Here is an 18,324-nt window from a genome sequence, read left to right as displayed (position 1 = left end):
GAATTCGATTTTATTAACTCGTTCAGGAAATTATTCTGAATTTATAGATATAAAATATAGTATAGCCAGTGTATTTCATAATATTATTTGACAACCAATTTTCAGAATTTAAAACAATAAATGTATAGTTCCGTTTGACATATTCTCGGGGAAAATGGTATATTTATGTGCATATTAAAAGAAGGATGGCAGTTGATCATTATTTTTCCTACCTCGTTATAAATAATATGTTATACATTTACTATCATTAAGCTTATGAAATAATGTTATTCGTTTATAAAATCTTGAAATATTATCGTTGACCGCATTTTCATTAGAAATGATATTAGTTAACAATTTATTTTATTTCTGTTCAACCGTATCGTATTTTATTTGTACTAATATTGGTATGTTTAGTGAATACAAATTACGTTCTACAACGTTCCAATAATAAAACACCACTATTCCAATTTTTCAGTTGTTCACAGTTTTAATAGTATACTTTGACTATTGAGGTAATTTTTTAATAATTTTTGACGAACTGTGTGTACCAGTTAAATACATGTAATACAAAAATCAACTCTTAACTAAAAGTCTTACAAAACATAGTATTTCTAAATATGCTTTTTCTAAAAATACATTTTTTTAGGGGTTCATATGACACATTTGAGTACATGTATATAATATTATCATTACTAATTTTTTTTGGTATCGCACTGTAGTAACAGCGAAATAAAATTTAAAAAATAACTATTATTGGCCTCATTGTTTATTGAATATTCTGACTAACAATTAAATAAGAATGTCGACCACTAAGTTGTAATAATTCATAACCAAGACGTCGTTCAACCTTGGAAAAACTTAGGCCCAACGAAGAAATGATATAAATAAAACATTATATTTATATTTTAAGTGTTCACTTTTTATTTTATTTGTATGTTCATTACGTGCAATATAAATATTTATCTTTACTGAAACATTGGTGAAAACCAAAAAACCAAACAGTCTCTCTGCTTTTCTTAAAACCTAAAATCAATACATTTTACTCAAAAACGGGTTTTTACTGCAGCTTGTTGCGCTTGAATGTACAACAGTTTTAGAGTACACCTAAACAATATTTTTAACCAAATTCGTGTTTTTTGTCTTAGACCGAGCGCCCTGCGTTTACCGTAAAATGTTCATATCATTATGACGACTAATGAAATTGCGCCGGAAGATTATTTTAATCGCAGTTTACTCCCTAACGGGCCGCGTATTGACCGAAATATCGCGCCGTCGACAAGGACGTACTGATATTGCATAACCAAGTCGCCGTCCGACAGTTGCGCGTACTACACGACACCGTTTTGAAGGGTGGCGGTGTTCAACGGAGTTATTATTCACCGCAACCCGAATGCATACACCGTGTACCCCTTTCGAACACTGCCCAATCGTGTTGTGGTGTGTAAGGGTACGCAGGGGGAGGTGCATGCCTCTGCGATACGTCTGTATAAACAAATACGACGGGATGGTCACACGAAGACTGAAAAATAAAATTGTTTATTGCGGTATTGTCTTCGGGATTGTACAGAAAAAAAAAACCAGGCAAATCTGACGATAAATACAAAGGAGACGGTTCCGGAGTGGGCTCAAAAATACGTTGGTCAGAATTTCACCCACGCGGACGGTCGACGACATTTATTGGTCAGCCTATAGGGTCAGCTATATCCGTGTCGATGTGATTTTGACCAAGCACATTTTATTATTTTAGAATCGGCTGATGCAAAATACAAGATAAAATTTTAAGTTATGGAAAAGGTATTTTCGTCATAGAGCAACATAGGTATATCTTATTAAGTGAATAATATTGGAGATTCAATATAGAATACTACGTAGTAAATATAAATAAAAACAAAAACACAACAATGCGATAATGATGATATTCAATGTCATCCAAACGTCAGAGATATCATATTGGCGGATTAACTACTACTACGAGACAACTTTTCCAAGAACGTTTTATTTAGCCTGTAGACGTATAATCACAAACCTTAACACTTCATCATAGGAGTACCTAAAATACAAAATCAAATATTAATATTGGTTATTGAGTATTCCACAATACTATTGTACGTGATGATAATAGCTCGTGTGTCATAACCAACAATTCATGGTGTCCAAAGAATGTGTAAAGAAATTGAGTATATAAACTAGACTATTTTTGTGTTTATAGATAGAAAATCGTCGTTATTGCAATTTTATTTTATTTTTATTTATGGTGGTAATATTTTTTTTCTCAAAATCCACTATATACAGCAACATTTTTTTACTACTATTTACAGTTAAAATAAATGTACATTCTTAGTAATAATTTGTATAAGTATTAAATGAGTTGCATGCCTTCAATACCAAGAACATTTTTAAAAACTCGTTTATAATATAAAATCTTAAGAAAAACATTGTTTGTATAAAATAATAATTTCAGTACTTAGTAATAAATAAAAAGCTAGTAAGTGGATGTCGCTTTGCTGTACAGTAGGTTACAAGTGGGTCATTGTAATGAATGGTGTTAAATTTCAATTCAATGATATAAAATCATTGGATACCACAAACGATTCTGAGCGAAAACGGTCCGTCAGTCTATAATATTACATAGTAATTTAGTATATTTGATTATAACCTAACCTAACCTGTCGATAAAATAACGTGAAATTGATAGATTCGTTGGATTTAATAATAACCTAATAAATATTTCTGTATCTGCAAAATATTATATTCTGTTCGGTGTCTTACAATTTTATTTTGTACCGATAATATAATACATAACATGCAAACTTTCACAACTGTATTACCTATCTCGAATCCGATTAACAGCACAGCCGCACAGGCTGTTTGATGATTGACATAGGTACATATCAAACTAAGTCATATAATTTATTCCACACAAGATTGAATCAAACTATAAAATGGGTATAATATTATAAATTATAGTACACGATTGTTGACAATTTACGTGCGCTCTTATTATATTTAATATTATGTTTGAATCGAAAGAGACCATTTTCGATTACAAAAGTATTTTCAACTACAGTAATAACGAAAAAAAGATAGCATTCATTGTTTAATTTTGTTCAAACTTTTTTTGGTGTTTCTGCAGTGAATTTATTGTACCATGTTGATTACGTAAAATAGTATGTATTTTTCGGGCATATAAATGATGGTAAATTAAAAATATATTTTGTTTAAGGAGACAAATCTGGTGCGATGACAACTAGGTCCCTTGTGGTATAGTGAATTCTAACCCCTATATAGTTGTACCCTAGACGTCAAAAATCCAATCACCCTTATTACCCTTGGTTACGACTTTTAAATTGAACTCGCTCAAGTACATATTGTCATATTCAGTTATTGTACATGTCGTGACACTCAATAGTTCGTGGAATTACTAGAAGATTTAATATTTTTTTTTCTTCAGAAATATGAAACGATGGCCGTTAATTGTAATATTTTTAATAGATGACCCACAATAGTAGTCTCACGATAAATTCTTGTTCCATGAAAAAAAAGTAAACAATTATGGATTGATGCTAAGAAATATGATGTACAAACACAATACATACTGCCGTCTAAAAGTATAATATTATTAACATCATTTAAATGGCTAAATTCTTCACAATATGCATCTTTGAAGACAAAATATTATATCTTTAATATCAAACACAATTTAAGCGATACATATTATGAAAAGTGAAAAGGAGGAGTTATGACCAATATGATTCCCTTAACGTGTATACAAATGTTAAAGTTAATTTAAATAATATTGATTAGTAATTATTTTAATTTGTTTATTCATATTGTTATTATTATTTATATTGTATTTAAAATCTGTCAACATGGCTATAATAATATGTGGTTGCAAGTTTGACGATTTCGATAATTTAAGATCACAATATCACATGTATAACATTACACATTTGATATTTAAGTATGCAATAATGGCATATTTTGCTTCCAAAATAATAGTAGGTGCATAATAAGTAATAATATATTATATAGCATAAAAAAAACAGTCCTTAAATTATTGAGTCCGTATTTTAAAAACGTGTGCTACTAACTGCTGGCTCGGTGTATAAAAATGGTTGTGGAAAAAAGAACAACCACGCGGTATTAGACTTGTCAAAAATGATCGCCAACAGGACTTTAACGGGTTATAACCACCGCCATTTTCATGTCCGTTAATGGTCGATTTGATATCTGTTCGCGTGATCGTTGTCCAAGTCAAATTGGCGTCATAAGTCATAGTCACGGGCGGACACTAGTCCTGCCTTCGACCATTATATCCTTTATCTATCTCTCTCACACCCCGTCTTTGTTTATTTCTTTCTCTAATCAAATATATAGCAATTATACCGTGCCACTAATAATGACCAGTAGTGATAAAAATCGGTACTTCACCCTAGCTCTGTCGTGTTTTGATTTTTTTTTTATTCGACGTTCTCCCTCACATATCATTCTACCATTTCGGTGTGCTATTTTTTCCCCCTATAATGAGTGAAAAACGTGGACATGCGATCGGAATATAAAAGCAGCCTGTCTAGTAAATACATTTTACTTGTTATCTCTTTTGAGCCATTAAGTTTTCATAAATTAAACGAAATAATTTAAATCGCATTTTTGGTTCTGTTGGTATAAACAATTGATTCAATTTCAAGTTGTTTTTTTTTTTTGAGTTTCAACAATTTTACTGGATTCGGCTAAGCAATTTACTATTAAAACTCAGTTTCTTAAAAAATATTATTAAAAAAAGATAGATCTACTCGAAATTAAATTGTTTTGAAAATTAAAATTATTTCAAAGTATTGTAAGTGAGACAACACTCATGTGGCTAAATCTGATAATTATTAAAATATATATTATTACATTTTTCAATTTATATAGAATGAATATTGAGCATTCAATATTAAAAGTAAATAGCTATAGAAAGATACCAAACACGTTACGAATAAATTATAATATTATGATGAATCTCTAATAATTGATTATAAATTATTATATTGTAATCATTATTGAATAATATGGTTTCCATACCTACTATTTTTAAAAGATAAAAGTTTCAAATTATTTTTGGTAGTCGAACTAGGTTAAAATGCTGTAAATTCGAAAATTATCGTATATAACGTTATTGTATACAATATACTTATTATTATGCAATATCTTATAATGTATGAACAACATCTGCATATTTTCCATATCCATATACGTAATGTTTTTTTTTTAATAATCCGTTATGAAATATAGATTTAAAACAATAATAAACAATATTTGAAAAATATCAATTTCATAATGTTGACATTTGAAGAAAAAAAAATTACCACTGTAGTAAATCAGTATTTTTTCTACTATATTGCCCTAATGTTTATTTTTAATGATAATGTCCATTGTCCAGGAATTTATTTCAGTTCAAAACATTTTGCATAGAGTTGATCAATTAACCCATACTCAAGACGCCTCGCCAACCTAAAAAAATGACATATTACCTATGAATTGTTGAACTTATAGTATTATAACATCTACATAATATTTATTATACAACAGTTATTATTAAAAATACATAATAGATTTTATATTTACTCATATATATTTTGATATAGATATGTTTTTTTATTTCAAAATATGATACCAAAACGTAAATTTTATTTACCAGACGATGTTTATCTACAACCACCATTAATATTCACATCTTCAAATTTTTAAAAAACAAAATAAATACACTTGGTAGTGTGCACTGAACAATGGTCAGCGTAGTGAATTTATGTAAAATAAGCAGTCACCTAGGTTGTCAAAGTCTCGAGGATGTTTATTGGAATATTCAATTTTGAATTCTAATCTACTAGAAATAAAACTTGAGTGCACCGACAATAAATATATATTTACAACAAAAAACACAACAGGTTTATTTCGTAAGTAAACGTTGGGTGATATTGTTTAAATCTTCTTTCTAACGTCTAAATAAAATTCTCAAATAATTTATAATGGTTATAACATACAACAGATACCTATGTGTAGATATGGTGTAAATCCATGTTTGGTAATAAGAATGAAACTTGTATTTAATGTCTTGAAAACAAAGCAACTATCATATTGTTCCAGCGGTGACAGTAAAAACTGGGATAACGATAAGACTAGACAGGTTTAAGCTATGATATTATTAGCTGTCACAGTTGAAACCACAAAGTTTTACTATTATTGTGTACAATCATTTTATCAAGTGATGAAGAAATTGGCAATCATTATATCAGCCACTGACCATATTCATTATTTTCTGTATAATATACTGTACTATATTATATTTGTATGTATTCTATTTCACGTGATTTATGTATAAATACTGTTGAAATAATCTATGGAACCATAGTAAATTCATCATTGTGATCAAATTGAATAGTTAAAGAATCTTTTTAACATTCATTTTGCTAACAAATTCTTATTCATCACCTTAGGTATTTTTTAAAAACGCTAATAAGATATATGAATAAATTATGCTTACTTAAAACAGTCAAACAAAAAAGATTTATGAATCTACTGAGATAAAAAATAATTATTAACCCCGTTTGTTCTTATGTAGTAATTATTCTTGAGCATAAAATAATTCATGCGGTGTAAGTATTCTTGATTTAATAATTCCTGACAATACCTATAATAAACTAAAATGTTAGATACTGAGATTTAAAATTTGTTATCTAAAATAACAATGTGTTTAAAAGTCGCCTTTAAAAAGTTGACACTTAAAAGCATCTGAAATTGTCCAATCAATCGTGAACATTGTGATACACTTGTGTATACATTTTCAATAATCTTACTAAAAAGTTTTTTTCGTTTAATTTAAAATGTGAATGGAACGAAGATAAACTCTATAACAATGATGTATTTTTTTTAGATATAATCACTTTTATGGTGAAAAGGAGTTCACAAAAGTTTATACTCAGTAGTTCACCAGAAAAAAAAGTGAAAAACTACCAAAAACCACGATCATAGGAAACACTCTTGTTCGATACCTGCCTGAAAGGAAAACTTTTAGCATTATTTTAAAACTTTTTATTTATCCTTGAGATTGAATATTTTTACTTTGCATGGATATTTTAAAGATAGTATTATAATTGTAACAACTGTTGTTAGGGAATTGAAAAATGTTGATTGTTTCTCGAGTGATAATAGTTTCAATTATTTAATTATTTTGTATCTAATTAATTCGAGCACACGACATAACTGAAAGCACAATCGTAATAATAATATTTTGTTTTAACTCTAATTAAAAAATGTAAACTAAAAAATGCCGTTCACCCGGTGTTTATAAAAGTATGTCATAATTAAATTATTGAAAAATCAACGTTTTATAAATATTCTAGGTTAATAAAATAAAAAACATAATAACGCAGTAAAAATGGACCCAATCGAACTATATATACCCACACAACATACATATATATATATTTTAGGTACAGTAAATATTTGAAAAAAATCTTGATGATAAATAAATATTACATTTTTATTGATTTAACATTTTCAAATATTTTATCAATTTTTAATAATTTAAGTTTGAACCATTTGGAGTTTTGTGATTAATATTTCTGAACAAATATTTCATTTTTATTATCGACTCATTATCATTAAAAATTAAAAATAATACAATTAAGAGTGTATAATTTATAATCAACAATAACTATTATTCAAAAGTAATTAAAATATAAAAACATTTTTTTTTAATATCACAGCTGAAGTAGATTATGATATATAATTGTTTTATATATAATACTATTTTTAATAATTTTATTATATATGTAATTATATAAAATTTTAACTATTATATCATACATAGACAAAATATTAGGTAAAATAAATTGAAGGTATATAACACATATAAGTGAGTGAAACTATTTATTTTCATAAAAAAATGGTTGGTATCTATAAATGTATGAAAATTACTACCTATTGATAATATATTTTTGTAGTAATAAAAATATATTTATAATTATACATGATTTAATTGAAATAATAATCAAATCAAATCAAATCAAATCAAATCATAATATGATAAACAACATTTTTTAATTTTATAATAGCTCATGTGAAAAATATATATTGTATTACATATTTAAAACAAAAAAAAAAAATAATTCCCTGAATATTGAAATAAAACCAAAACTTAACATATAATATATATCTAAACAAAACAAATTAATAATATGAATAGAAAGATATTTACTTTTTTTTTAATAGTCCTGAAAAATAACATTATAATTTATGAACTAAAAATTTTTAAGACAAAATATGATTGAATTTAATTCCTGCTTGTGAAAATTTTATAACATTATAAATCAAAACAAATAAAATCAATTTTTCAACTATTTAAAAAAAGAAAGTTAAGTTGATAAATTCTTATCAGAAATTATTTTTAAATTAAATGGGTCTTCAACTTATTTGATGATATCCTCCATTTCATTTTTTCATTTTGAAAGGAATGTTTAAATTTCTTTTTCTTTTTGACAGCATCTAAAAAATATTTTCAATAAACAATTAAGTGTAACACAAATATTTGAGAAGTTTAGGTATTTCAGCACTATAAGCACTACTATTAGTGTTAAAAAATTATAGCTTTCATGGAGCATGTTAAGCATTAGCGTATTTAATAGGTATCGAAGATAATAAAATAGTAATTTAATTATGTATACTTGAGCATTCCCTCAATATTGGTGTATTAAATAATCACGAATACTACACAAAAGTGCATGGTCAATTTTTTCTTCAGCAATCCGTTTGTCATAAATTAGATTTATGTACAAATATATTTTAATGTGAAAAAAAATTGAAAATGTGTATTTTTTCCTGAATGGGTGAACTAATTTGTTTAGAATAAAATATTCCGTCGAGCATCGACAGATTTAAATATACGACATCCAGTAGTTATCATTAATAATATTTTGTTGTTTAAGCTATAAATGTAATAAAATAATTTAAGCGCATTAGTCTGCATACATAGACATATATTTGGACTGGTTTTTATGGAGAGTGATTTTGTAGTTGTGTAATACTACTTATTCAAAAAATATTATATTGATTTAACAAAATAAGTATAGGAACTTTAAATATTATGGTATTTTATATTTATTTCAGAGTTTATTGTTGACGTAAAACAACCGTAGTACACATTTTAGGCTGTTACTAAAGTCATACTTGGACGATAGACTTTCTGACAGTGTAAATTTAAGAAGATCGCAGTTTTTCACAGCGCTCGGTTTAATGGTTTATGTGATTTTCCAAAAAAAAATGTAATTTAATACCACTGTTAATTACGTTTTAATAATAAATAAATTAAATATAAAAATATATTTTTTCGTGAATTCGAGAAGGTTACAATTAAAGATTAGAAGCCAAATATTCATATCAATTAAGATGCTTTACCTTTGTTTTTGTCATCGATACAACTTATAAAAATAAATTCATAAAAGTTTTTAAATCATAAACATAAAGATTTCTAAAGCTATAATAATATCAACTTTTATTCATAAGCGTTGTGTTTAAAAAATGAATATGCTATCGTATAATATATTATGTATTTTCAACATGTTATCCTTTTTTGTTGATCATTTGGCTTTTTAACTATTCAAAATATAGCTAAAACAGTTATTTTCAACTTAAAAAAGGTCCTCAACATACAATTTCTGAACGTGTGGCTTTCAAACAGTTTTTTTTTTTGGTAGTTATTTTTCTTTGTTATTTTTTGGTTATCAATCAATAATGAAAACTCCCATTTTTGTATTGCGTTTATTATTATTATTTATTTTTTAATATGCATAACGGTCATAATATTGTTGTCAAATATTCACTTTACATACCTGCATTTAAACTATCGAAAAATCATCTGCTTTTTGGTGGTTTTAATTTGAAAAAAGAAACTTAATATAATATGTACAAAACAGTACAATATTATTATTCCGAGAGAATTTTTACCGAGAAAATTATGATATATTCCTACTGCGCCCTCCCGTTACCTGTTTGTCATACACACTCACATGTCAAACCCAACACACTTTCATATTCGTCATTTTCAGTTTTTAAATATTACAACGTTATAGAGTATATTTTTTCAGAACGCTTATCCACTCTACTGTTTAACCTATATCATCTACCTTTTCAAGAGTTCAATACACGAATATACTTTCGTTCATTTATTTATTTTGAAAGTTAGTCACTATATAACATTGTTGATATATGCAATACTTGAGATTTGAGGGTAGGTTTTCTTTTTTTTCTTAATTGATCGATTGATTCCTTCGGCGTTTGCTCAAATATGACACACCAATCCATAAGATGTCTTCAGGTTAGCTCTATAGGAACAAAAATCATGATTTAATGTTTGCATTCCTCAACTTTATTTTTCCAATTCAACCGCAGTTTGCACTTCATAGTTTTCATTAATTTGTTTCTGTAGTCATTAAATAACTGTTTTGAATGTTTTAATATAACAAAACAAATATTATCTGTTATTTAATTTTTTTAAATAAAAATTGTATTTGTTTTAAGACATAACATTTGTTCAGTTATTTCTAAAATTGAAAATCATTAAATCATATTGATCATATTAAACAGTTTAGAATTAATATTGTTCGAGTACCTTGTTGTTATACATAGATTCAGTTCAAATAATCATTAATAATAAAAAAAAAATGGTTAAACGTGTTATAGTATTATCATCGTTTATTAATGCAAGATTCTAACTAAAACCTAAAACACGTTTTTCTTTTGTATTTTGAATTTTTTTATGTTTAAATGATGCAACTAAAATAAACGAAATTTTACATTCTATTTAATACATTTTAAGTATTAATATTATGCTATTTAAAATGAAAAATGTTAATTTATGTCAATTTACTGGGCTTCGGGGTTCATTATATACGTGAATATTTAGAAAAAAACATGGATCTAAACTGTAAATGCGTACAACAGCAGCTAACTTCCCAATTAAATTTCTGTTTTCTTTCAAAAAAATACAAAATAATTATATGCCGACGATATGTGATTACCGAGTGCATGTTATTAGGAAGCACACTTTTTCACTAATTAGGTAGGTAGGTACACGTGCGCTCGTAGTTTATTGTTTATCGTGGATCTAACCTAATAATAGTGCGTTAGTACTAAGTACACTCTATAATGTGATAACTTTAACGCGCTGTTAGTTTAATGGTTAATCACATTATGCATTGTATAATAATATGATAATACACCTATATATTATAATATTATATTTATTATATTTATTAGTATTATTAATATAATTTGAATCGATCAAGAGAAGATTTTTTAATACAAATAATATATCACTGTCGTGGTGACCGTCGTCCTAAAACATCGTTGGTTAATAGTTCTTTCTTTCTTTCTTTTTATTAATACATTTAAGTACTTTACTGATTTTTTTTTATTTTATAACGAGATTAAAAATAAAAATAAAAATTGTTCGAATTTGCTAAGTGACGAATCGTTATGGAGGAGCTGCATCGTTCTATCAATCCTGGTGAAACGTACAATTACATAGTTAGTCGTTAATGAGTAAATTCATACTTGTGCTGGCGACCCGCACTTACTGTTTTATTGCGATAGACTTAACGATTATGTTATCAACAATTTACTATGACGCCAACTCATGGAAATTCTAAATTTTACATATCTCGAATAATTATAACGAAATCCCGTGTACAGCGCTTGCAAAAATCGTGCGCTTCGTCTATTGTTTGAATATAACTCCAATATCAATTTAAACGGCTTATGAAATAAGTATTATTATTATAATCATAAAATATGACCAAAAACTTCATCTCACAAAATTGATTCGTGTATGTCTCGGAACCGTTTGACCAAGTATACACAACCAGGACGTTGTGAACATTCTACTTCAAACACAATCACTGAGTTTCATACTCGTTGCTACCAATTTAACACTTTATGTTCTAGTTTAAAGGAATCAACAAAAAAGTGATGAGACTTATCATCGATAAAATCTTTCATATTTTATGGAACAAAAAAAGTGTTGATCAGCGGTATTTCTTAACATGGCTCAGTCATTTTGTTCGTGGAGCTCGACTGAAAGTAGAGCTTTTGCAAAAACAAATATCTAACTCCTTACCCTTCGTACCTTTGTAGAAGTTAAGGTGCGAAGATAAATACTCCTGTATCCTCTTCATAAAGGCAAGCGTTACACAATCCAAAATAGTTACTCCTTGTACCTCATAATATAAAATGTATACTGCTGACCTGCCTTACTTTAATACCATTAGCTTAGCCACTACTTCTAACGACATAGCTATAACTTCTCCTCGTACTCGTATAAACCTAACAACTACAAAAATCTTGGAAATCGCCTTTACAAATCTACAAGGATAGTACCTAGAGGTTTATTATAGAGAATAAAAATCAAAGGAAATAAATCGACTTTCATTACTTTTATCTTAGGGAAAATAATAGCTCCCTATAATAAAAAAATCTTATACAGAACTCGGTCTATATTGACAAGGTATTACTCTAAGAAACTCCCATCAAATCTAAAATAATATTATTAAACAACAAATCTATCAATCTAAGAAACATCTTCGTTCTAAATTCTCTTTAGAAATCAAAATTATAATTGTTATCAATTGGTTTTTCCTTCAATGACCTATGAAATTAAACTTTGGAAGTCTAACAAAATTGAAATCAATGATTCCAATCCATAAACTCTACTTTTAACCTTAGTAACAACACTCTACAGCACGTGTTCAACATAGGTTATGTATGCTACATACATTATATCATATGCCTGTCACTATGCCTGTCACTATGCACAATATTTTACAAAAATGTCCACAACCATACAAACCCTAATACATGTCCAATCTCGCCTCTAACCTGATACCAGACGATCCTTTTCGGCATTTCAAACTGAATTGACCACGCGATCTTCTCCCCACAAAATTAAAAAAATAAAATAATAATTTAAAACCCTAGTTCGTTTCTTTGAAGACAATTGTGAAGTGGTGGAAGAGATCTGAACAAAATCCCTCCCACCACGCCCCCACGATTTGTTATTATTTTTTTCAACACATTTCCTTCTTTTACATAAAAATACAGGGTATAGATTTTTTTCTATTTTGAATAATAATAAAAAAAAAAATAGAATTATGTATGGAATTTCATTCAAGTCAATTTTTAATAAGAAAATCGTGTTGAAAATCAATTTATATCACAGCTGAAAATCGGGACGAGGCACGAACGCCTCGAGGAAATATAATAAATATAATACTACATTATGGTTATTGTATCGACGAGATCCAATTTCGAGTACTCTTTGACCGCTATACTCTGCACATTGTTTACACAGTACATCATAAATTATAATAATAATAATATGAAACGCATTTGATGAGTAATTTCATCCCAAAGCACTATTATTTCGCAGTGTCGTTGGCGGTGTTATCAGATGGATTTGTTGTCATAGTGTTAAACATGGCGTTCACACTTTTTGTTCACTCCGTAATCGTCTCCAGTACTGTGCAGTGTAAATCGTTATTCTGGTTTAACGATACAACAATAATAGTAATAAATATCAGCGTACGATGATAAATAATATTATTTTACGGAAGTGTATTGTGCGTGCAGTGTATCCGCATAACGTATATGCTGCGCGCGCACATGCGATACTCAGAATTCGTGTCCGACACATATTATGTTCAGTGAGGTCCTTGAATGTTTTACTAATGCAGTGTCGACGCGGCGAAGTGCACACCGCACATTGCGTATGCCGCACAGTGTATAGTTTGGATTCCATAATTCGGCCACTTCAAATTAGTAAATATTCACCGAACCCGGTTCCAAACCATAATGTAATGTATACATATATATATTATGGGACTGCGTGTGTGTGTGTGTTTTACATAATAATATGTATATTGTACAGATGGCCGGCCAAAATCGCGTATTTACATACAGCGACGCGTACTATAATAATCGTAAATCAAATCATCGGAAATTGCATTATTGTTCGACCATACCATACTAGGTATACACGCACCCGTTTATATTAATTAATGCCGACGCGGTGTGTGTGTGTGTGTGTGTGTGTGTGTGTGTGTGTGTGTGTGTGCGTGTGAATAAAATGCCTTAAGCGGGCGCCACACCCGCATGTGTTGTCTCCGTCTTNGTGTGTGTGTGTGTGTGTGTGTGTGTGTGTGTGTGTGTGTGCGTGCGTGTGGTCTCCGCGCCGTGTGTGTGTCGATGCAGTTTCAAACTAGGGTAATTATTAATCGTGGAATATATGATTATATTATACCATAACGACAATCGATAGTATCGACGGAAAAACGTTGTCCACCGGCATTTCGTTTAAACGTTTCATACGCTCGTGGACTGTAGTTTGACCACGTCTTCGATGTCGGTATGAGGACTTTTTTTTTCGTTGTTATCGTAACGTTTTACTCTGTTTTACTCTGTTTTTCATTTTTTTTTTTTTTTTTTGAAGAAACTTAAACGACGACTAAAGTCCAAACGTGGGTTTTTTGAGTAGTTGTACAATACATGTTGGTCTTGCACGGCGTCGCCCGTGACAAGTTAAATGCCCATCAATGTTAACCTCGTCTTAAAATCCGTAATCTGCACAGATTTTTTAACACAATTTACTATTTAGACGCCATGTAAAAAATAATATCTAAAACGATACTCAATCGTCGTAACTATTTTACTTATACAGTAATCAATGGCGACCCTATGTAAACAAAATACCATTCGTTTTTCGTGGTGGACTGACAACCCACGGTGTGAGCCTCTATTTAAAATGAGAGTTGCTCCGTTTTACTGCAAACCTCTAATATTGTCGTGATACGGTGGTACCATAAATATTTCGAGTGTCTAGCAATGATGGTTTTGAGTGTGTGCTGGTCGTGAATCTTCTTTTGTAAAATATTACATAGACCAAAGTATAAATATCAGACGTCGATCAATATTACAAAAGCTTATATCTTATTATAAGTGGTTTAAAAATCCATGCACACTGAGTTTTCTCATCACAGTTCTGCGTATTACAGCAGCTCGAAATACAAGTTAATAAAAATTTGCTCGATATTATATAATAAAATTTAAAAAAAAACGCGTTGACAAATAAATGAAGCGACTTCAGGTGTCGCATAAGTTTTCGAACGAAAAGAGAAAAACTAAAATAAATTGAGCGTTTTGCCTTCGGTAGCACGCATTATATTACGTATCATACTCTTACCTACATCATTGCCTGATGACCGGTGGTACAACATGAAAGAGCGTCCGGAAAATAAATCGATATATTTTGTTTCCTTTTATTAAAAAAAAAATCACCCGGGTAATCGAAAATCGTGTTCGGTACCCGTCCACACGTTCACAATATTATTATGAATAAAAATATATAAATCAATAAACGTCGTTACACCGTTCGCGGACCGTCCCGCAGTATATCATGGCGACCAAGGATGTCGGTATATATAGTATATAGGTATATATACGTATATATATATATATATATATATATATATATACGTATGTATTATATACACTGTGTACGGTATATACGGTATTATACACTTAATGTATGTATAATACGACGTCACGGTGTCGTTTCGTACCGCGATCACGTTTACTGGGCAGGATTTGGAACGGCGAAACCCCGAGCGCCGCCGCCGGTGGTCGTGTTTCGAACGCATTTATAATATTAAAACCGTCAGAAAATCTCGGAAATTACGACCCGATGACTGACACCGCCGCCGCGAGATGAGCGGTTCGCTGGCGACACCGAGGCGGCATAATCCGTTTAGTCCGACTGCGGTCGGGCCGAACGCGATTATAATACGTGTTATTATTATTATTATTATTATTATATAACAAACCGTTTCCAACGAATTTGCATTCTCTCTCCGAGAGCGGAAACGCTGTCACACATTACACCTACTGCTACTACTGCTGTTAATGTCATATATTACGACGGTGTGCGAGCGTGTGACGCGTGTGCGTTACGTTGACGGTCGTCCGACTACGGGTTACCGCGGTCGGATCTCTAAAATACAACACGATATTGTTGTGTTACGACATTCGATAGCAAGTTGTGTCTTATGTGCGCATGTTGCACAACATGTGTGCATTATATTTTGTACGTCATGTATTTATAGCTGACCGACGTGGCCCGAGCCAAGGATTATATTTTTTTTTTCAAAAATATGTTTTGTACAAAATTTAAAATATGTCGAGATTCTACTAAATAATTAGTTGAAATGATTAGTTTAGTCTCCAGTCACAGACAAACAGTGTGAGAATAAACCATAAAGTCAGTGATTTTGTCTTGGACCAAAAAAAAAGAGTAAAAACGCTATAGATTTATTTAAAAATAAGACCAACAAACATTATTTAGCTTAGATAAAAAATAAATGAATTTAGTATGTTTCTATGTTTAAGATCATTATAAGATGCTCATCTTTCTCCGAACTACTATAATTTAGAAATTATTGGATAGTTTGTTAGATATTTTATTTTAAATGTTTGACAAAGTGAAATACATATTTTTCTATTTTCTATTGCATACTATAAACACTATCCCTAATTATACCGATGCAATAAGAACCCACGCAGATACTATTAGTCGTCAGTTTAAAATTATATTGTAATATAATATATATTATAATGCTACAATATGACCGCACGAACACGAAAATGTTGGATGACAACGTATTGGGCGGTACCCGTTTCCACCGAAAGTGTACTTTTTCCCTTTCCACCATTACCCGTTTCCACCCAAAGTATACCTTTCCCTTTTCCACCAAGACGAGATATAAACCACGCTTATGAGTTATGTTAAAAGCTACTAAAAAGTAATAAATTAATACACAACATACTATAAAATATGTACCTTATATGTTACCTTATAATTATAATAACGTTTATGATAGTCAAAATTGTCAAATGTATAAATTTAATAAAAAAAAAAAAAAAATGATTCAATAGTATTGTATAATAGTAAAATTTTTCTTTATAATAATTAAATATGAATAATGTATGATATTATAGATTTCACAAAATCGTACTTGTAATTTAAAACAATATTTTGTTTTAATTAATAAATTTAGTTTATTATATTGTATTAAACACAATATAGGTTTAAAAAAATTGGTTGACACAGTTATATTATTACTTGCTTTGTCTCGCCCTAACTTTTATACCATATTATTGTATATATATTTTTTTTTTTATTAAATTTGTACATTTTTATTGTGTTGTTTATTAGTTTATTACATTTTAACAGCTTTTAATACAACTTATAAGCGTAGTACATAGAACTTGTCTTGGAAACGTGGTCAATATCCCATCTGGCGGAAACGAGTATTGGTGGAAAAGGGAAAGTTATACTTTTAGTGGAAACGTGTTACGCCCAACGCATTTCATATGTTTCTATAATTTTTTCACCGCTATAGGTATGAGGTTATTTAGAGATCTAGTTAGCCATCTAAGATGTGCACCGTTGCACGTCGACAAACCCGACGGACGTGTTATTGTTCTAAGTACAAGAATAGTAACAATTCTTCTGGAGTATGTTTTTCAAAATAAAATTTGATTTTGGTAAAAGTTGACAGAACAAGGTATACGGTAGCAACCTGCTGCACTCGCGGAATGTTTGGCAAACGGATTAGTTCCAAGCCGTCTGACGTCCGTACGTCGCAGTATTGCGTGCTCGCTCGTGATCCGACGTTATATAATAATAATAATAATAATAATAATAATAATAATAACAATAAAAACGATAAGCGAGGTTTTTCTTTTTTTCCTTCTTTTTAATCCGAATGAAAGCATTGTACGATTTCCTCGTGTTTTATTAAATAATTCTATTGCTCTGCTAGGTCCTGCTGTATATTGAAGCTAGTATATATCCATTCCCGATGGTATGAAATTTAATGATTTTGGCCATTAGAGAATTCCTTTTTCTTTTAGTGGTATTCAATTACAAAACAATAAAAATATCGACGCTGGTATTTTTTTTTTCTTTTGCCCGAAAATAATGAGAAAACATAAAAAAATAAATATATAAATCTACCTCTCCCTCTAATATCCTATAAATATAATACTGCACCACCGCTGCAACGGGATCGTTTTTCTTCATTAAAAAAAATATTCATGAAGCTGTAAGCCACTGGAACGCATTATACGTCTTTGAATATACATAAAATGGGAAAATTAATTTCCGTGGTTGTCTTAAACAAAATATTTTTATTTATATTATACACCATTTTATGCTAGTTATACCTACAATTAAAATTATCCATTAAAAAGTAA

The 18,324-nt window shown here is 29.4% G+C and overlaps 1 long non-coding RNA gene across 2 annotated transcripts; it reads right to left on the bottom strand.

Annotated features, from left to right (window-relative positions):
- Positions 1–8,367: 8,367 nt before the first annotated feature.
- On the bottom strand, positions 8,368–16,021 carry LOC111028049. Of its 2 annotated transcripts, none has more exons than XR_002603872.1 (3): positions 15,894–16,021; positions 10,237–10,343; positions 8,368–8,508 (listed from the first exon to the last, which is right to left on the bottom strand). It is a non-coding gene; the product is annotated as an uncharacterized LOC111028049 (long non-coding RNA). The 2 variants fall into 2 exon arrangements; XR_002603873.1 differs by lacking the exon at positions 15,894–16,021 and adding an exon at positions 15,254–15,495.
- Positions 16,022–18,324: the final 2,303 nt, after the last annotated feature.

This window comes from Myzus persicae, unplaced genomic scaffold (assembly GCF_001856785.1).
Source record: "Myzus persicae strain clone G006 unplaced genomic scaffold, MPER_G0061.0, whole genome shotgun sequence".
NCBI lineage: Eukaryota > Metazoa > Arthropoda > Insecta > Hemiptera > Aphididae > Myzus > Myzus persicae.
The sequence above is the reverse complement of the archived record's forward strand: the minus strand, read 5'-3'. Positions and strand labels throughout refer to the sequence as shown.